This window comes from Anabrus simplex, chromosome 13 (assembly GCF_040414725.1).
Source record: "Anabrus simplex isolate iqAnaSimp1 chromosome 13, ASM4041472v1, whole genome shotgun sequence".
NCBI lineage: Eukaryota > Metazoa > Arthropoda > Insecta > Orthoptera > Tettigoniidae > Anabrus > Anabrus simplex.
The window spans coordinates 51837566-51856425 of NC_090277.1; the positions used below are offsets into that span (position 1 = coordinate 51837566).

The 18860-nt window shown below is 41.6% G+C and overlaps 1 pseudogene; it reads left to right on the forward strand.

Annotated features, from left to right (window-relative positions):
• Positions 1-433: 433 nt before the first annotated feature.
• The window catches only part of LOC136885020 (uncharacterized), a 54554-nt pseudogene continuing 36127 nt past the window's right edge, over positions 434-18860 (forward strand).

The window sequence follows — 18860 nt, forward strand, 5'->3', positions numbered from 1 at the left end:
GGGGAACACGAAGAGATAATCAACTTTGAGTTCCGTATTTAACACGTGTCCATATCTTGCAAATTAAAAGAAAATTAAACATGTTATCAGGATATCGAATGTCTACACTTTCATTCATAACGCAATGAACCAACACAAACTCATTCCCAGTTGAGGTCTTTTTAAAGTGAAAGTTTCTAAATAATAGTCGTTGAAAATATGTGGTGTGTGTGTGTGTGTATGTGTGTGGTGAGATAGTAATTGTAATGAGTTGTTCAATCATTGGAGGTCAGTTTCTAAATCTTTTGGAGGGCAAGTGATCACGTGAGCGCGAATTGCGGCCCGCAGGCGGAGGGGCAGTCAGAGCTTACGTCACTTCAACAGAATAAAAGCGCCCCGGTTCGCTCCGAACAGCATCAGTTGTTCACGATCAGAACATCAGTTCAGATACACAATGGCATACAGGGTAAGTGTACAGGGAGTTTGCTCCTGTGAAGTATTCGCCATTCGTGTGAATATGATCTCAGAATTACAGCGGAGGGAAATGAAGTCAAAATGTACAGTATATCTTCCTAGGGCAGTTGTGAAAATTTAGACAGAAGAAGATTGTGTTTGTGTTTGCTAGCTTAGGAAAATTATCACTCGTGACTTGGGACAATATTTCCAAAGGTTTCAACTCAAGCATTATGGACATTACTGTTACAACCGAGCATTGAAGTCTCCAAATTTGATTCTTTATTGTTACCGTTCTGCACTGAATTATCACTAGGAGATATATACTGAAGTGCAAAGGACAAGATGACTTAAGAATCACTTTATCTTCTTTTATATAGTTTACCATAGGAAAGAAGCTCCCTCCGTGATTTAGTGGTAGAAAGTCGGCTTTCGAATTAAAAAGATAGCCAATTCAAAACCTCCATAGGTAGTGGGATTTTGAAGGACGGTTCAAAGTTCATTTGGCACTGCATGTCGTATAATATCGGCATCTAAATGTTCTCTGGTAATACATTTGGAGATTGAAACACAGCCACAAATCGCCCAGCAGTGTTCCAGTTTCACTGCCGTCGATTAGAGATATTTATTTTTTCTTTACGTCGCACTGACACACATATCTCATATCAGATGATGGAAAAGGAATGAGCTAGGAGTAGGAACGAAGGGACCGTGGCCTTAGGGTATAAACCCAATATATGGCTGGTCTGAAAATGGGAAACCACGGACCAATTAGAGTCAAAATTGACAGGTTGGCAGCTATGGCCATACTGTTATTATCACCACATGAAGGAGAATACTTAGATTTATTTTTATTACAATGATTAACGTGTGTAAGCAAAAACATCTTAGTCCAAAATTTAAAATATGCATTTTTCCGATATAATTTTAATTCTGCCTATCTAGAAAACCGAATATTATTTATTGTGAACGGTAGTATCAAATATTTACATAATGGGACAATAAATCTCTGTCTTCTGAGCAGCACTGTAGCGTGAGTTATAAACTGTCTCTTGTCCATATCAGAAATATTGACCACAATCCAGATTAATGTATGAAAGGAAATATATAGTTCCTCCTCGAGGTACACTGTGCAATATCCGTTATTGAGTGGAGGAACAATTGGTCCATTTTCAATGGCAGGGAAACTGCACAAACGATTTTGTTCACCCGTGGCCTATCATACTATGGCCAGCATATTCTGGAATGCTACGTGTTTGACGTGACGAAATCCTGTGCTGTATTCCATGGCTTTCTTTATCGCCTTGTAAGTTCCTCAGTTGCTCTCTCGAGGCTGAGTAAACTTTATTCCAATCCTCAGCCGAGAATGAAAATGCTTTTTTTTTTTTGCTTTACGTCGCACCGACACAGATATGTCTTACGGCGACGATGGGGTAGGAAAGGCCTAGGAAATGGAAGGAAGCGGTCGTGGCCTTAATTAAGGTACAGCCCCGGCATTTGCCTGGTGTGAAAATGGGAAACCATGGAAAACCATCTTCAGGGCTGTCGACAGTGGGGCTCGAACCCACTATCTCCCGATTACTGGATACTGGCCGCACTTAAGCGACTGCAGCTATCGAGCTCGGTTGAAAATGCCTAATCAGGTCGGGAATCGAAGAAATTAATTTCGACAATCACTGGCAATGAGATCTTCAAATAGTTTGTAAACCTTGAAACAACATGCCAGGTGCTACCTAGTCGAGGCTGTAGATACGCTCGGTTAACCTGGAAGGACAAGGATTTGATTCTCCGTCAGGGAGTCGAAAAATTTAAGACTTCCTCTTCTGGAGTGGTTCACGGCCCTAAGAGGCTCAAACTGCATGCGCCAAAATTTAGTACCACGTTAATTCTTTGAGGCAAAGGCGTCCGTATATACAGCTATACCCTCCGATTTCGTGCTGATGTTACGGATAGTGAATTTTTTTCCGTCCACTCCTCCAAGGGACTTCAAGGACTGAGCAAAGAAGGCTCCACAGCATATCATAACCATCTATTCAGCGATAAAATCAATGGGTTGTACAATCAGGTGGCCGGCCCCGTGGTGTAGGGATAGCGTGTCTGCCTCTTACCCGGAGGTCCCGGGTTCGATTCAAGGCCAGGTCAGGAACTTTTACCCGGATCTGAGGGCTGGTTCGAGGTCCACTCAGCCTACGTGATTGGAATTGAGGAGCTATGAGATAGCGGCCCCGATCTAGAAAGCCAAGAATAATGGCCGAGAGGATTCGTCGTGCTGACCACACGACACCTCGCAATCTGGAAGCCTCGAGCTGAGCAGCGGTCACTTGGTAGATCAAGGCCCTACAGGGCTGTAGTGCCATGGGGTTAGTTTGGTTATTACAATCCGGTGATTTCAATGCTTGACAGCACGTAACATTCCTCGCTTTATTGTTATTTCAAAGTTAAACATAACGAGATGTGTATTACGTCGCAAGCCTTTTGGATTAACAGCTTTGATATTTTGGTAAAATGCATTGCAAAAATTAGTTACTAAAGGAGCGCCCTCTAAAATAACAGGCTTCTTACATCTGGTCAATAAATAACGTATCTTGATTCATCTTTCATCAGCTAAATGGAAGCTTTCGTGTACGCCCATGTAAACATTCCACTCGCTTTTCTATAATTTCAATTTTTCTTAGTATTTTCATAGTCTATAATATTTAGCAGTGTGTTTAATAAGACTTATTTATTGTTTATTCTCTTTACAGTTCATCGTTCTCGCCGCCCTCGTGGCCGTCGCTAAGGCTGGCATCCTCGGCGCTCCCGCCGTCTACGCCCCAGGCGCTCCCCTGGCCGCCCGTGCCTACGCCGCCCCCGCATACGCTCACGCTCCCGTAGCCTACGCCGCTGGCCCCGCTTACGCCCACGCTCCAGTAGCCTACGCCGCTGCCCCCGCCGTCGCTAAGGTCGCCGCTCCCGTCGCCGTCGACACCGACTACGACCCCAACCCAAGCTACAGCTACGCCTACGACATCCAGGACGCTCTGACCGGAGACTCCAAGGGACAGCAGGAGAGCCGTCAAGGAGATGTTGTCCAGGGTAGCTACAGCCTTACCGAGCCCGACGGCACCCGTCGTACCGTTGAGTACACCGCTGACCCCGTCAACGGATTCAACGCCGTCGTCCACCGTGAGCCCGCTGTTGTTGCTAAGGCCGTTGTTGCTGCTCCCGCCGTCGCTAAGGTCGCTGCTCCCGTCGCCTACGCCCACCCCGCTGCCTACGCTCACCCTGCTGCCTACGGTGCCCCCATCGCCGCTAAGGCTTACCTTGGTTAAGCTCTGTTGCAAATAGAGCCCTTCCTTCTTTCTTCCTAAAATGTCTGTCTATTTATTTGTATAAAAATAAATACAAATGCATATCTAATTACAAATTTATTTTTATGTCTTCCCCTATTTTCCCCAACATCCTACTTCCTTACAGACAATTCTACACCGCACAGAGGATATCCACTTAACCAGCCTGTCGGAACCGGACCCTTGGTCAGATAATGAAATTATTACATCACTTCACAAATCAATAAATAAACTGTCACAAGCTACACAACGAAATATTTACAAGTTTACAGACATGCCATTCATGCATTCTATCGTCTCTGGTGTGGCACCAAGAAAGTCTGCGAGGGCACCAGAGACAGTCTTCAATAATGTTTTTGACTGTCTGCCTTAGGAAGCTGCACTTACATTCAGCTATAAGGACTTTTCCCCTTTTGAAGAGTAGATCATCACACCTGCTATGATTGTATCGTATCATATTAAGTGCTGACTACGTATTGCGAGATAAATCCAATTTCTGGGGCTAGTTTATTACGCAGAGAAATCTATGCAATAGCGGAAGTACACTGTTGCATTACTTTTTTTATACAGGCCTGTTTATGTTTTAAATTATGCTCAAAGACGTTTTCCATGGTAGACGTCTGGAGCCGAGCCTGCAGATTTCTGTACCTAAATGGGCGGTTAAAATAAAGGACGTATCCAGCAATGTACACAGGACGGTCACTTTATTATCAATATCTACCCAATGACTGGTTGGTTCCCTTTCGCTGGCGATTATGGCGTGCAAACTTCTTGGAGAGTTTCCACAACATGAAGAACGTCGTTCCTATCCAATACAAGCCACCACTGCTGCAGCACCTCGTTTACTTGATACACATTTTTTCGAAGCATAGAAGAAGCTTTCAAACCGCGTAGCATCAAATCCGAGACATGTTCGGTGGGGGTTACAATCTCAGAAATTTAGGGGCCATGGCAGAGTGAAGAATTTATTTTCATGTTCCTCCAACCAGTTAGAGACCTGAGCCCGTTTACACGATGCATTGTGTTCTTGCACTATGACACTGTTATTGGGAAAGACTGCTTGGAAGTAGTGATGCTGTTGGCTGACAGGTTTCTGTAGTCTTCACCACTCAAAGTTTGTGGTGCGATGAGCAATAGCACTAGAGCATTCAAGGAGGCAATAATGAAGGCCATCACACCACCACAAACAGCGTGTAGGACGCCCTGGATACCAACAACCTCATGCAGTTTACGCGAGATGCGAAATCAGCCGTCAGCATGTTGCGAGAGGAAACGGAACTCGTCACGCCAGACAACGCTTTTCCGTGTGTCCAAGACCCAATGACGCCTCTCTTGAACATACGCGGAGCGTTGTTAGCGATGATTTGGTGTACAAACTTGTTGGTCTATGGTTCCTGGACGCGAGTCGATGCAAGGTATGCAGCGTGATCTTTGTGGAAACCAGACGCATCTGTACGCTGTTCAACTGGTGAGCCAGGTGTTCCACTGTGGAATGTCGTTGCTGTTACATCAGTCGTGATACACAACACTCACCTTGTGACATTGTCAACACGTCATTGGTTACGAACTGTCGAAAGATATGAAACATACAAAATTCATTTCCAATAACGTTCAGCATTACAAATTATTTAAACAGTACATACAGTCTCTCAAAAAAGAGAAAATTTATTAAAAAATGGGAGATATCGCCAGGACAGGAAGAGATGTTCTCCAAAAGCCGGACGTCAGGTCACTCTGGGGTGGTTGCACTTCTAAATTATTTGATCAAGTGCTGCTTATACCGAACGGGTGAAATAAAACTGACCCAAAAAATGTTTACAATATGACTGGCGCGGGGTTGATTCTTGTTAACGAACATCACAGAAGATGCTGGAATTACCCTCATCTGATAAATGAAAAATTGAGGATCTAAATTCCCTGACTCCACTTCAGTCAGAAACCATCGGTAAAGCTCAACAAGCAAAGGTTCGTCTGGACGCTTTAACAAATGCGCAACAGCAAATTTGTAGGATAAGGATGCAGATCATTTTTGATAAGGTTTCGACACGACACTTGCACATATAAACGGCGGTGAGATTTCGTTCCGGGTTTTCCTTTACTCAAGCAATCATTTCCGATGTTCGAACTCTTTTCGGATAGTTACGGTTTTTAGGGCTTTGAAAATGAAGAAGCAATCCAGAAAGGAATGAGGCAAGGCTGCAGTTTGTCCCCCTTACTTTTCAATGTTTACATAGAACAGGCAGTGAAGGAAATCAAAGAGGAATTTGGAAAGGGAATCACAATCCAAGGAGAGGAAATCAAAATCTTGAGATTTGCCGATGATATTGTTATTTTATCTGAGACTGCAGAAGATCTCGAGAAGCTGTTGAAAGGTATGGACGAAGTCTTGCGTAAGGAGTACATGATGAAAATAAATAAGTCCAAAACAAAAGTAATGGAGTGCAGTCAAAAGCAGGCAAGTGATGCAGGAAACATTAGATTAGTAAATGAAGTATTAAAGGAAACTGATGAATATTCGAAACAGACTTTCAACCTATCAGGTCGTATTACGTGCATTTAGTACGTGTTGAAGAGATGTTAAGCACAGAACAAATATGGCTAACCAGACACCAGTGGGATCCGAACCCACAACCACCCGATTTCGCGTCGGTTGCTCTACCAATTGAGCTATGGTGGCCTAGAGCAACCGACGCGAAATCGGGAGGTTGTGGGTTCGGATGGCACTGGTGTCTGGTTGGCCATTTTTGTTCTGTACTCAACAACTCTTCAACACGTACTAAATGTACGTAACACGAACTAATAGGTTGAAAGTCGGTTTCGATTACAATGCGTCCGTGAAAATTCAATATTCATAGATGAATATTGTTACTCGGGTAGTAAAATAAGTAACGATGGCAGAAGTAAGGAGGACATAAAATGGGAACTATCACAAGCGAGGAAGAACTTTCTTAAGAAAAGAAATTTACTTACTTCAAACATTGATATACGAATTAGGAATATGTTTTTGAAGACTTTCGTGTCAACGTGGCATTGTATGAAAGTGAAACATGGACGATAACGATCTCAGAAAGAAAGAGAATAGAAGCTTTTGAAATGTGGTGTTACAGAAGAATGCTGAAGGTGAGATGGATAGATCGAATCAGGAATGAGGAGATACTGAATCGAATTGGTGAGAAGAGATCGATTTGGCTATATACGACGAGAAGAAGAGATAGAATGATAGGACACATCTTAAGACACCCAGGGCTTGTTCAGTTGGTTTTTTGAAGGAACTGTAGGTGGTAAGAACGGTAGGGGTAGAGCAAGGTATGAATATGACAAGCAGATTAGAGCAGATGTACAGTATGATGCAATAGTTACGTAGAAATGCAAAGGTTAGCACAGGATAGAGTGGCATGGACAGCTGCTTCAAACCAGTCTATGGACTGATGACGCAAACAACAACCCAACGGTTTTTATTCGCTACAGAGCCCGTTTCACTTCATTTTGCCACTACGTTTTGAATTGCAGACTTCGTTGGAGGATTTTCCAAAACACTCCCAGTCTTAAACTCCTGTGGAATAATGTATCCCAAGTCCGTATTCGCCATCTGTATGATCTAATGGATGCCAGAATGAGCGCCTGCATTGCCGTCCATGGAGGATACACCACGTACTATTACGGATGTTTCAGCAAGGATAGACACCTGGTACCTCAGTACCGCTTGAGATATTGATCTGAAAATGTAATCATTTCATGTACTCCAAATGCACTGTTTCAACAATAGAGTAGTTGTGAATTGGAAAACTCTAAGAGGGTGTACTAATTTAGTTTCCAGCAGTGTAAATGCCACACCTTTACAATCACTTGTTGTCCAGGTCTAGTAATGTACATCGTATCCGATGGCTAGGGTTCTCAAAATCAGGAAAGCACAAAATATAATGATTAAATCACATGGTGGAATAGATACATCTCCAAAAATTTACAAATTTTCCCTTGTAACTTCGGTCACTGTATCGCAACAGTTACTTTTTGAAGTAATCAAAAAATGGAAAGAAAAAGAAAAGGGAGAACAAGGGGACAATGGTTGAATGAGTAAAATTAACCCTCACAGGACCAAGCTGACGATATATCGTCAATGCTCGTACTCGCGAAAAAGATCGACTCGCGATATTTCGTCGACGAAATGAACAAAAAGTAAAATCAATACATACACCCGTCCCGCGCATTTAAATTAAGCGTCCTGGAGAAAGCCATCTGAAATATAAAACTTGCAACATCTAGTGCAAAACGTTTGAGTATTTCTCAACAGATGTCGCTACTATAAATTTATGTTGTGCCCTCTGGTGTGAAGATAAACTATTAAAATTCTAGAGTAATTTTGTATGTAAAGGTTTCCTAAAATGGAATGTTTAGTGTTTGTTTTATGATTTTTAAAAATTATGAACACTTCTATCTCTGCCCGTCAACTCAAAGCGTTGGCCAGTCAAAACGTGTGTACGTTTATTGATTCACCACTGATAATATTTTGATATTTATTTGATTATGCAATGAGAATTGGGGGTCTTTCAGGGCCTCAGCCCAGAGTTTTCTGGAACTTTCCCCTCGGCTATAAAAGCTGGCACATTTTCGGACCAGACTGTCTTAGTGATCGCTCCATTTTAGAACGTGTTTGTAAAGCACCTCGTCCATCTTCGGGAGGTCCACCAGCTCAAGGTAATGGCAGTTCCAGCTTAACTATGTGATACGTCTTTGAAAACTAGCTGGAGGGGAAGGTTTCAAACCTTTAGTAATGTAACTTTACTTTCTAAAAATGTAAATTTCAAACTTAAATGTAAATTTCAAACAAGCCGAAAGAACTTAATCGAAATCAGGGAATAGAGAGTGAGGTACCCTCTCGTGTTCCCTCTCAACTTGATCTTGAGGTGACTATGATTTTGTAACTTCTGCAACTTAAATATTTTTCCTCATCTAGTCACCATCTAGTCAGAGGCTTAGCCTCGGAAACGTCGGACCATGAGCCCAAATAGGGTTTTGTGCGTTTAATGTAAATTTTAAGGAGTGCAAGTCTTCGCCTCCTCATCATTTTGGTTTTCGGGCCAGTAATTTAACCTTTTGTTTTTACCAAAGACCTTGTAGTATGGGTATGTGTTATCCCTGTTACAATCTATGCCATCCTTTTCATGTTAAAGATATCAGACTCTTGTGCGTATAAGACAGTGAATACTGTTTAATTTTGTTAAATGTAGGTTGTGCCTTTGATAGGCCCGGAAAGTGTGAATTTTCGATAATAGATTCCTAAATGTAAAATTTATACATCAAGGACGCTCTTCCTATTAATGTATAGGTTGAATGGTGCCTTTGGAAAGCTGCAATGGTATAATGTTTGGAGGGTATTCTCCTATATAATTTCGTGGAGCAAAATGTGCCCTTGTCATTTATAATATTCTAATGGGCTGAACTCCTAATGTTTATGCAAACCTCATAGCATTCCTGTCGTGCAGCTAGACTCTACTGTACTTGTCACTCGCTTCAGTAAGTTTGCATTCTAACCTATTACTGCATAAACATCCGGGCCCTATAACATCATCATTAACGACCGTTATACCTTTCAGCGCTCAGTCTGCAAGCCTCTGTGAACTTACTAAACGTCACCACATTCCTCTATTCGCAACTAATGCTGTGGCCTCATTTAGTTCTACACTTAGTTCTACTTACTTTTAAGTAAAATTAATGTGGCCCTTAATTCAAAATTCATATATTCTTTCATCAAATCACCCTGTATATAATAAGGTTTGTCCTAAAGGTGTCATACAATACAATTCTGTGAGTTTGCTCACGGCAACGCGGCCTGAAGTGATACGTCTCCTAATCTCTTTGTCAGAAGTTTGGAGACGTATCACCTTAGGGCGCGTTGCCATGAGCAAACTCACAAAAATATGGCAGAGCAGAGCAATCACAAACAGTACAAAGATTAGACTAGTTGATCCTCGTGTGTTCTGTGTCTTCCTTTATGATTCCGAGACCTGGGCCCTCAAGGCAAGAGATAAGTACCGTATCGACGCCTTTCAGATATGCTGTTTGAGAAGGATTGTCCTTGTACCTTGGACGGAAAGAAGAACTAATGCATCTATTATTCAAGAACTGAATACCTCCGAACGTCTCTCCTCTCGCGTCATAAGGAGAATCGTCCAATTCTTCGGACATATTGTAAGACGCGATAGTGAAAATCTGGAGAAGTGTATCATGGAAGGCGGAAAACCACGAGGATGAAAATCGAGCAGGTGGATTGATCAAGTTCTGCGTACCATCGCTCTGACTCTTCAGCAGGCCAGAGAAGCTGTACATCGTCAAAGTTGACGCCGCGTAGTGAAGAATATTGTGTGAAGTCAAATGGGGTCACGACGCTCAGCATTGAGTTACACGACTCACGAAGATGATACAACAATATTAAATGTAATACCGAAACGAAGTCTCTTCCTGTGTTAGTAAAACAGAGTGAGACGTAAGCAGGTCCCGGATGTTGGCATGAAAACTTAGAACTGATGCATCAAACAAATTGTAAACGTATACATAGAGCCTAAATCCTGATCGTGGCTCCCTTATTATGGAAGTGCATATTTATTAGGTAATTTTTCGTCAACTCTTATGCATTATTTTTATTTTCCGGTCTTTTTTTCAATTATGCATCATTATTTTACAATTTGCACTAATTACATTATTTTTTAAAGTAATTTTTCTTAGTTCAGCATTATTATATTTATGCAGTTATGTTGGTTAATCAATATACCAGAATAATCATCCGAGCTTTCAATTAACGGAGATAGTGGGCTCGAACCCCACGGTCGGCAGCTCTGAAGATAGTGGCTTCCCATTTTCACAGCAGGCAAATCATGGGGTTCATGGCAACTTGCTTCACTCTCCTAACCTTTCTCCTATCCCATCGTCATCGCAAAACTTATCTGTGCTGGTGCGACGTAAAGCAAACTGAAAATAAAGTAGAATACTCAAACTTCAAAAGGTCCGGCAATCAGTTCAAAAACTGCGAAATAAATTAGCCTTCTACAACTCTTATCGGTACTCTAAAAATCATAAGTAAGGCACTACAGTACAGCGATGGAACCAGAATCTCTTTACGCAAGTAAAGGTCTAGTTTTTAACTATAAAGTAGTGGTAGTACCAGAAAGAAGAATCACGAGAAAAATCTTCGGACCAATGGGAATTAGGAAGTAATAAGGAAATATACCAGGACATCTCTCTCTATATATACAATAACATGTCCTGACTGAATGATTCATCATCGCCGAGCCAAAATTACTGTACATATACAAACGAAATTTTGGGGATACTTTTATATTGAAGCGTAGGTGCTCAATAATGGAGTGATTTTGGTTATACCGTCGCTAAGGGGATGAATAGTTTAAAGGAATATATCTATATCTCAAAAAATTAAAATCTTACAGACGTAACAATAGGAATTTGGGATCTCCATTAAAATCAAAAACACGTGTTTTTTGTTTTTGGAAAATCCAATTAATCGGGGGTGAACAGGAGCGACAAACGGATTAAAAAAGTATATCTACAGCATATCTCAGAAACGTAATATGTTACTGACGTGAAAACTAGCATTTTGAAGTTTTTAAAAATAAAGGAACATGTACTTTTTGTTTTGGGAAAAGCACTTAAGGGTAAAAAGGACTGAAAAGGAGGCTGAATTTTTATAAGAATACTAATATCTCAAAATAGACGTGAAAATTGGTGGTTGGAATCTCCTTTAAAAATAAAGAAACACCTATATTTGTTTTCGGAATGTCCGCTTACGGGGAAGACGTCTGGAAAGGAGTGAAAAAGGTTAAATTCTTTTTATGAGGATACTTATATCCTCAAAAACTGAAGATATTAGGGACATGAAAACTGGCATTTAAAATATCCTTTTAAAATAAAGAAACACGTAATTTTTTCGAAAAATTCGCTTAAGGGGATAAAATGAATTGAAAAAGCGGGTGTTTTTTTAAATGAGTACCGGTATATCTACAGAATATGTCAAAAAAATTACAGACATGAAACAATACAGGAACATAAGTTCTTTTTGTTTCGGAAAAGCCACTAGGTGGGGGTAGAGGTGGGGGTAGGAGTGGGGATTGGGGAAGCACTGATAAAGGGGTTGAATTATTTTTATGGGGAAACTTGTATTTCAAAAACTGTAAATGTTACGGACGTGGAAACTGATATTCGGAATCTCCTTTAAAAATAAATAAATATGAATTTAAATATTTTTTTTCGACTTGAGGGAAGACTCTTTCTCACGTGTACAGTTGTAAGTCGCATGGTAACCTCAGTAACAAAAGGTAATTCGACAAACGTGGTTTACAAAGAGTTTCTGAGGTAAATGAAACCCAATTTTTCGGTGAGGTTTTATACTTTAGGGATTTTCAGATAATGTCCTAGTACAGTAGCGAGAAACGAATACTTTTATCAAATTACGAAACCCACGCGAGCGAAGCGGCGGGTAAATATAACGGAAACAATACGAAAAAGGAGATTGTTATATTTTGGACATATCTACAGAATAGATGATAACAGATTGAGGAAACAGAAACGCAAGTCCCTTTGGGAAAAAAAAATTCAACAACGAGTTGGATAAAAGAGGTGACGAAAGATTTAGAAAGAAATACAATAAGAGAAGAGGAAAGAGAGATTAAAAAGAAAGTTTTAAGAATGAAAAGGAAACCCGGTCAAAAGTGGTCAGACGACAGACGAATAAAGCACAGTGCGATGATGAAGGAATACTGGAAGGAACGGAAAAGGAAACAACAAGGAAGGATGAACTGAAATTGACCACATCGTAAAGAAGAAGAGGAAGAACAAGAAGAAGAAGAATTAGATGAAGGGTGGGATGAGACGCGGTGGCCTTACCACTGTAGTAGGTAAAATTATACATTTCAGTAATGTGTTGAAATGCCCGAGTGTTAGTTTCAATTTACAATGTGCGAGATATGTGTGTTCGAGTGTGATTCACTTCAAGTGTTAGAATGCCAAAGATAAAGCCATCTAAATCTGACCACTGAAGGAAAAGTATTTCATAATTAGGCGAGGACATGTTTTCTGCAGATGATCAGATACCTTTCTGAGAAATGAGCGAAGTGACAGAAACAAGAAATTTAGCATTCAGCAACATGTAAGTCACGACACACAAATGGTATCAAGAATATCAGTGGACTGCAGCACATCCTAATTACGATATGTAGATGCTCAGTTATTTTACTTGTCAGAACTGAATTTAAAAATGAAGATTGAAATTTGTTTACGATCAGAACACCAGTTCACCCACAATGGCAGGTAGAGGGGAGGCATTCAAGAACTAGTGAATATCTTCGGTCAAGCAGGATCTGGAACAACTGGGGATCTTGCATGACCGCCCACTTCTTCGGCAAGCCATCCAGCGGAGAATTTTTCCAACGTCACTTACTAGTAGGAAGAATACAGGGACCAGCAGACTTACACTATGTGGACGGAAGAGAAAACAGGCAAAAAATAAAGGAGTACTAGCAGAAGAAAATACAGAAGGCCCAAGTGACGAGAAATATTATTATTATTATTATTATTATTATTATTATTATTATTATTATTATTATTATTATTATTATTATTTCTATTATTATTATTATTATATACCAAATGAGTTCGTCGTGCGGTTAGGATCACGCAGCTGTAAGCTTGCGAGCGGTAGATAGTGGGTTCGAACCCCGCAGTCAGCAGTACTAATTAAGCCTTAATTAACGCAACGGCCGCTTCCTTCCAAATCCTACCCCTTTCCTATCTCACTGTCGCCATAAGACCTATCTGTATTCGTGCGTTGTGAAGCAACTCGTTAATATACATTATTTGCTGACATTTATTAAATTATGTTAATGTGGAAATGCACAAATCTATTATTTCGGGGAAATACTGTACATATTTTCCTTCACATTTTGGCGTCATTTCCTCGCTCATTTTATGTTAGTTTTGAGAACATATAGGTCGTTTTTCGGGAGCCTAGTTATAGGCATGGTACGAATTCAGCAGATATAAGCCACGCGCAGTTCCCTGGACGTCGGCGATTATTCCGGAGAAAGCTGCCCAATCTTCTAGCAATCTGAAGGAATTTTTCTGTTGCCTGAATGGCCGATCATTCTGGAGTAGAATATCTGCAGTCTGCCAAGTCCCCACTTGCCCTTCGTATCGCATTCCTTACGCTACAAATCAAAGTCGTTGCAAATGTGCAAGTGTGGTGAGATCGCGATAGCAATGCGTTGGAGGTCAGTTTCTAAATCTTTTGGAGGGCAGGTGATCACGTGAGCGAAATGAAGCCCGGAGGCGGAGGGACAGTCGGAGCTTTCGTCACTTGAACAGAATAAAAGCGCCCTGGTTCGCTCCAGACAGCATCAGTTGTTCACGATCAGAACACCAGTTCACACACAATGGCTTACAGGGTAAGTGTCCAGTGGGAGTCTGCTCTGTGAAGTTCTCAGCGTTCGCGTGGATACGTTCTCAAAACTACACAGAAGAGAAGGCAGTCGTGAAAACTTCGAAAGAAGAAGTTTGTGCTAGTGTACACCAGCTTCGACAAATTATCAATCGTGACTTGTGAGAATAACAAGCTTTCTGCAAAGGAATTAGTTCAAGCGTTAGTGTAATTTACTGTGATAACCGAGCGTTGAAGTCTCCAACTTAGCCCGAGCGTTGAAGTCTCCGAATTTGATCCTTACTACACTGAATATTCACTACGGTATACACTCAAACTGACATACAACGGAAAAGACGAACTCAGAATCGTTGATAATTATCTTCCCACGAGTATGGAATAAAACCCGAGGGAGTTATTCGAATTTTTCAACAACAGAGAAAATTCCATTTGGAAATCCATACCATACTCCATCGGCAATAAAATTATAATAATCTCTGGTGACACATTTGCGACGTAAAGTCAAAATCATTTTCAACGACAAATTTAATTAAAAAACACACGTAGCTCAGCCTGAATAATTGCGATACATCTGTTATCTGGCACAGAGTAAAATGGGATATCCAAATTGTTAGGCTGACAGCGTAAAAGAGATAGATTAAAATACCTGTACACAGAATATGAGGCCATTCATCCTTCTCCTTCTTACCATAATGAGGAGAGTGCTTAGTTCCATTACGGTTATTCACGCCTGCAAGGAAAAATCTTCATAACCGGCAATTTAGAGGAAGAATTCCTCGGACACAATTTTAAACTAGCCTACTTAGTAAACCTCATTATTACATACAAAAGTACAGGCCATGAAGGACCTTGGAGGTGTGGGAGGTAAAGGCAAAGAGATTAACTTTCCGTAACCTAAGCACATCCGCCCGACCACCTTTTCTCCTAGGTAATCACTTTTATTGTAGGCTGAGTGAATCTCAGGGCCGTGTGGTGCTCTAGAAGTGGAAACTGAATTTCCTAAATGTTTCGACTTCCGGACGGGGAATTGAACCCACGTCCTTCAAGCATGCCTTTACTAGACAATCGATAGTGGTAGAATAGTGTTGATTATCAATATGAAGGGGCGATAGGATTCAGTGCTTTCTGAGTGACGATCTAGCATGCGTTGTTATTGCTCTCTTCCACAAATTAATTTAGGTCAGATTCAAGAATAATTTACATAAGGAATTAATGGAGAGACCAATGGCGCATTTGCAAAGGCCATTCGAGGAAACGTTTACTGTCGTTCAGATTTAACTTAACAGTAATATATAGAAATTAGTTTAGGCAGACACAAACATGTCGATCTGCAAATAATCTCTAGTCATTCATTTTAAATCCTTCTCAGCACAGCATACCATTACGACTATACGTAATGTATTCATCGGTAAAATCAATGACAGGAAAAAAGAAACACCATAATTATCCTTGTTTTATTTGTTTCAATAGGAAAAGCTACAGGGTTTGTTCGCCGCCGTAAGGTCCTTTGATTGTAAGCTTTGATCATTTGGTTAAATGATACACATCCACTTACATAAGAGAAATAGGTATTAAATGAAAAGAAAAACCTAATCGAGTTTCTGCATAAGAAACACCTTCCAACTAATTCTTAAATGTGGCCACTGCACGGCTTCACTTGATACTTCGTAAATCAGCGAACTAATTCATAGAGTATTTCTTGTTCCACACGGAAATAGCCTACTCTGCTTTCAATAATTTCTATTTCCATTACATGCTCTTTGCAATTAATATTTACCACAGTGTTTAAGAAGAACGATTTCATGTTAATTTCTTTTACAGTTCATCGTTCTCGCCGCCCTCGTGGCCGTCGCTAAGGCTGGCATCCTCGGCGCTCCCGCCGTCTACGCCCCAGGTGCTCCCCTGGCTGCCCGTGCCTACGCCGCCCCCGCCCTCGCTCACGCTCCTGTAGCCTACGCCGCTGCCCCAGCTGTCGCTAAGGTCGCCGCTCCCGTCGCCGTCGACACCGACTACGACCCCAACCCAAGCTACAGCTACGCCTACGACATCCAGGACGCTCTGACCGGAGACTCCAAGGGACAGCAGGAGAGCCGTCAAGGAGATGTTGTCCAGGGTAGCTACAGCCTGGTTGAGCCCGACGGCACCCGTCGTACCGTTGAGTACACCGCTGACCCCGTCAACGGATTCAACGCCGTCGTCCACCGTGAGCCCGCTGTTGTTGCTAAGGCCGTTGTTGCTGCTCCCGCCGTCGCTAAGGTCGCTGCTCCCGTCGCCTACGCCCACCCCGCTGCCTACGCTCACCCCGCTGCCTACGGTGCCCCCATCGCCGCTAAGGCTTACCTTGGTTAAGCTCTGTTGCAAATAGAGCCCTTCCTTCTTTCTTCCTAAAATGTCTGTCTATTTATTTGTATAAAAATAAATACAAATGCATATCTAATTACAAATTTATTTTTATGTCTTCCCCTATTTTTCCCAACATAATAACCTTCATCCTACTTCCTTACAGACAATTCTACTCCGTACAGAGGATGTCCACTTAACCAGCCTGTCGGAACCGGACCCTTGGTCAGATAATAAAATTATTACATCACTTCACAAATCAATAAATAAACTGTCACAAGCTACACAACGAAATATTTACAAATTTACAGACATGCCATTCATGCATTCTATCGTCTCTGGTGTGGCACCCAGAAAGTCTGCGAGGGCACCAGAGACACTCTTCAATAATGTTTTTGACTCTCTGCCTTAGGAAGCTGCACTTACATTCAGCTATAAGGACCTTTCCCCTTTTGAAGAGTAGATCATCACACCTGCTATGATTGGATCGTATCATATTATAGGGCCCGGATTTTTATACAGTAACCGCTTAGATTGCCAACTAATTTGGTTAGTAGGAAGTGTCGGCCACCCGCTCTTCCATAATGAAGCAAGAGTAACATAAATTATAGGGCTTTTGATGGGCCGTACCCCTATTGTTTATGCAAACCCCGTAGCATAGTCGTTGTGAAGGTAGACTATACTTGTTACTCGCTTCAGGAAGTTTGCATTCTAACCTATTACTGCATAAACATCCGGGCCCTACATATTAAGTGCTGACTACGTATTGCGAGATAAATCTAATTCCCGGGGCTAGTGTATTACGCAGAGAAATCTATGCAACAGCGGAAGTGCACTGTTGCACCACTTTTTTATCCAGGCCTGTTTAAGTTTTAAATTATGCTCAAAGACGTTTTCAATGGTAGACGTCTGGAGCCGAGGCTGCTGATTTCTGTACCTAAATGGACGGTTAAAATAAAGGACGTATCCAGCAATGTACACTGGACCGTCACTTTATTATCAATATCTACCCAATGACTGGTTGGTCCCCTTTCGCTGGCGATTATGGCGTGCAAACTTCGGCGAGAGTTTCCACAAGATGAAGAACGTCGTTCCTATCCAATACAAGCCACCACTGCTGCAGCACCTCGTTTACTTGATACACATTTTTTCGAAGCATAGAAGCAGCTTTCAAACCCCGTAGCATCAAATCCGAGACATGTTCGATGGGGGTTACAATACCAGAAATTTAGGGGCCATGACAGAGTGAACAATTTATTTTCATGTTCCTCCAACCAGTTGGAGATATGAGCCCGTTTACACGATGCATTGTGTTCTTGCACTATGGCACTGTTATCGGGAAAGACTGCTTGGAAGTACTGATGCTGTTGGCTGACAGGTTTCTGTAGGCTTCACCACTCAAAGTTTGTGGTGCGATGACCAATAGCACTAGAGCGTTCAACGACGCCATAATGAAGGCCATCACACCACCACAAACAACGTGTAGGACGCCCTGGATACCGACCAGCTCATGCAGTTTACGCGAGATGAGAAATCAGCCGTCAGCATGTTGCGAGAGGAAACGGAACTCGTCACGCCAAACAACGCTTTTCCATGTGTCCAAGATCCAATGACGCCTTTCTTGAAAATACGCGGAGCGTTTTTAGCGATGATCTGGTGTCAAAACGTGTTGGTCTATGGTTCCTGGACGCGAGTCGATGCAAGGTGTGTAGCGTGATCTTTGTGGAAACCAGACGCATCTGTACGCTGTTCAACTCGTGAGCCAGGTGTTCCACTGTGGAATGACGTTGCTGTTACATCAGTCGTGATACAGAACACTCACCTTGTGACATTGTCAACACGTTATTGGTTACGAACTGTAGAAAGATATGAGACATACAAAGTTTATTTCCAATAACGTACAGCATTGCAAATTATTTAAACAGTACATACAGTCTCTCAAAAAGAGAAAATTTATTAAAAATGGGAGATATCGCCAGGACAGGAAGAGATGTTCTCCAAAAGCCGGACGTCAGGTCACTCTGGGGAGGTTGCACTTCTAAATTATTTGATCAAGGGCTGCTTATACCGAACGACTGAAATAAAACTGACCCAAAAAATATTTAACAATATGACTGGCGCGGGACTGACCCTTGTTAACGAACATCACAGACGATGCTGGAATTACCCTCATCTGAGAAATGAAAAACTGAGGATCTAAAATACCTGACTCCACTTCAGTCAGAAACCATCGGTAAAGCTCAACAAGCAAAGGTTCATCTGGACGCTTTAACAAATGCGCAACAGCAAATTTGTAGGATAAGGATGCAGATCAT